At 36.5% G+C, this 3,530-nt stretch overlaps 1 non-coding gene across 1 annotated transcript; it reads right to left on the minus strand.

The window, feature by feature from the left end:
- Window positions 1-2,220: 2,220 nt before the first annotated feature.
- On the minus strand, window positions 2,221-2,323 carry LOC117795451. The gene has a single exon (XR_004619478.1). It is a non-coding gene; the product is annotated as a U6 spliceosomal RNA (small nuclear RNA).
- Between the last annotated feature and the right edge of the window lie 1,207 nt (window positions 2,324-3,530).

Below are 3,530 nucleotides of genomic sequence, written 5' to 3' on the forward strand. Positions count from 1 at the left end.
TCTGATTACCCCCCCTTTCTTTATCCCTTTCTTCCCCTACCGATCTTCCTAGTTCTTATGTTCCATAGATGAGAGAAACCGTACGATATTGTCTTTCTCTGCTTGACTTATTTCACTTAGCATTATCTCCTCCAGTGCCATCTATGTTGCTGCAAATGTTGGGTAATCGTTCTTTCTGATAGCTGAGTAATATTCCATTGTATATATGGACCACATCTTCTTAATCCATTCATCTGTTAAAGGGCATCTCAGCTCCTTCCATGACTTAGCTATTGTGGACAAAGCTGCTATGAACATTGGAGTGCACATGGCCCTTCTCTTCACTACGTCTGTATCTTTGGGGTAAATACCCAGTAATGCAATGGCTGGGTCATAGGGTAGCTCAATTTTTAACTTTTATATGCAGATCAAATAGAGCCTTTAAAAGTAAACTTTCCAACATCTTCCTGACAGGAGGTATTTTGTAACTTGGAGCAAGGTACCTGCCAAAGTTACGCTCTGACCCTCCCGCAGAAACTGAGGGATAGGAGCACTACTTTCCTTGATTACATTTCAAAGAGATGGTGCCCAGGTCCTTGAGAGAGACAGGCCTGGGTTGTAAAACTGGCAAGAAGCTTTTAAAAAAGATTTGCATCTCAAAGAAGCAATGAAAAGATGTACAATTACAAGTTTTCTGACGCACATGCTCTAAGAAAAGGCAGTTCAGGGCTTAGAGGCAGGGAGAAGCCTGTCTAATATTTCGTCAAGCTAAGGGGAACGTTTAAACTACCTTGGTTGGAGTTACCACTTTCTACATATTTCTACTCAACTGTCATTCACCTATTTCACTTTCCCTGGCCACTCTCTACAAAATAAACCTTCCCCTGCTCCCAGCATTCCCTGTCCCCATTGCCCTGCTTCATTCTCTCCCTGGAAGGTATCACCATCTGAAACATATATTTACTTTGTGTCAGCTATCTACTGCTACAGAATGCAGCATGGCCAATAGGAAATGGAAAACCCCAGAAACATACAACAAAGGGGATGTAGAGAGCATTATTTATTAGCCTCCCCACCAATCACTGGTGATGAAGTGATAAATACAATAGATATTGTCTGTCTTCAAAGAACTTACCTGTTTTTTGTGTGTAGAATGTTTTCTGAAGCCCCACATATCTTAAAAACATCCTTATTTTGTTTTCACACATAAAAGAGAATTGAATGATAATGCAGTTGGTGGATAAATTGTTCCTGCCCCTTGTCATTTGAAATAACCATTTAGATTTTGATACTTTGTTGATAATTAGCTTGGCTATTTGTAAATTTTTTCCCTTCCCTATTTCAGCCTGTTTTATCTCAGGAAAATTTCTTTAAGCCCTTGATTTTTCCTTCTGTTACAATGGATCATTTTGTTTTGTTCTTTTATTTTTCTTTTATTTTTTTATTCAAGTATAACTGACATACGGTGTTATATTAGCTTCAGGTGTAAAATATAAATGATTCAGCAGGTTTTGTTTTTTTTTTTTAAGATTTTATTTATTTATTTATTTAAAGGGAGACAGCCAGAGAGAAAGGGATCACAAGCATGGGAAGTGAGAGAGGAAGAAGCAGGCTCCCTGCAGAGGAGCCTGATGTGGGGCTCGATCCCATAACGCCAGGATCACGCCCTGAGCTGAAGGCAGAGGCTTAACGACTGAGCCCCCCAGGCATCCCTGATTCAGCAGTTTTATGCATTTTCAGTGCTCATGAGGATAAGAGTACTCTTGACCCCATCACCTATTTCACCCATCCCCCCACCCACCTACCTTCTGGTAACCACCAGTTTGTTCTCTGTATGAAAGCTTGCCTTTTTTGTTTGTTTCCTTTTTCCCTTTGTTTATTTGTTTTCTTTCATAAATTGCACATATGGGTGAAATCATATGTTACTTATTTGTCTTTCTCTGACTGACTTATTTCACTGAGAACTATACCCTCTCGGTCCATTTATATTGTTGCAAATGGCAAGATTTCATTCTTTTTCATGACAGAGTAATATATATATCTCTGTGTGTGTATATATCATATCTTCTTTGTCCATTCATCTGTTGATGGACACTAGGGCTGTTTCCATATCTTGGCTATTGTAAATAATGCTGCAATAAATAGAAGAGGGCATACATCTTCTTGAATTAGTGTTTTTCTTTTCTTTGGATAAATACCCAGTAGTGGAATTACTGGATCATATGGCAATTCTATTTTTAGAAAAATTTGGAACACTTCATGAATTTGCATGTCATCCTTGTGCAAGGACCATACTAATGTTCTCTGCATTATTCCAATTTTAGAATACGTGCTGCTGAAGCAAGCTGTATTTTCTTTAATTTAACTGTTGTTTTCTTTTTTAAAATTCTTTACCTCCCAAAAATGTTTGAGCTGCATTGCTTCCCTGCATATTGGTCACATGCCTCTTAGCTTTCATCTTTAGTCTCCCTTTCTTCTGTACTCTCGCAGAATTTCGCTTACCATCACTGATTTAATTTTCCATAGTAGTAACTCTCCTTATTACTGTATCCATTTTTTAAATCTGTTTGTCTATTATTGAAGTTTATTTTTTCCTTTGCACTGTTTTTTTTTTTTTTTTAATTTTGGACTGTTTTCTTTTCAATGTAAACTGTCCCTCCTCATCCTTCTGCCAAGGCATTATATAATATCCTAATTAAGCTTGTACTAAAGGTTCTCTTCTCTTTTCTTTTCATTATTTTTTAAAAATAAGTTATATAAAAAATTCAACAGATGTTCATAGCTGCTGGTGGTAGTAGTGGTATTACTTTTTTTTAATTGGTTCATTATGTTTTGGAAGAGGGAACTTTTGTGATTCAGCTCTATCATTTTCAATGAGAATTCATCAAACTCTAATTTATTCTTTGATCATTTAACTTTTATGATTACAGGTTAAGTTTTGTCATTGCCAAACTATCAGTGACCTCTCATTTCACAGTAATGGAATTCAATCTAAATCTCCCTCTAAATAAATCTATAATATGGCTATACCCCAATTTACAAACTTGCTGCCTTCTTGTGCTCTGCACAGAGCCTGTGGTCTAACCATAGAACTATTGACTGTCACCTGAGATCATCCCACAAATTTATCCCCCTGCTAGTTTGTACAGATTATTATCCGGACCTGAAATATACAACCTCTCTCTACCTCTCATCAACTTTTAAAATCTGCAAACATTTATCTCAAAGCTACATACTTCTGATTCTTCCACTCATGCATCTTTGTGATTCTCTTGAGACTTGTCATGTGTCATATATTATGGTAGTCTGTGAAATCTATTAGTGTTACTATCACAGGAAAATTTTCTTATGGAGAAGTCTACTTTTAGATCCTATCCATCTTCAGAAAAAAAAAGTGGTAGAATCCACACTATGTTAGTTTTTCAATAAATATTTGTGGCACGTAGAAGGACATTTTTTTTGTCTTCAAGTGTTTCAGTGACTTCCCAAGGCCTACTAAATAAAAATAAATCCTTAATATAGTATTAATTATTCTCCCCTTCTTCTTTCCT

The sequence above is a fragment of the Ailuropoda melanoleuca genome, chromosome 1 (genome assembly GCF_002007445.2).
Source record: "Ailuropoda melanoleuca isolate Jingjing chromosome 1, ASM200744v2, whole genome shotgun sequence".
Lineage (NCBI taxonomy): Eukaryota > Metazoa > Chordata > Mammalia > Carnivora > Ursidae > Ailuropoda > Ailuropoda melanoleuca.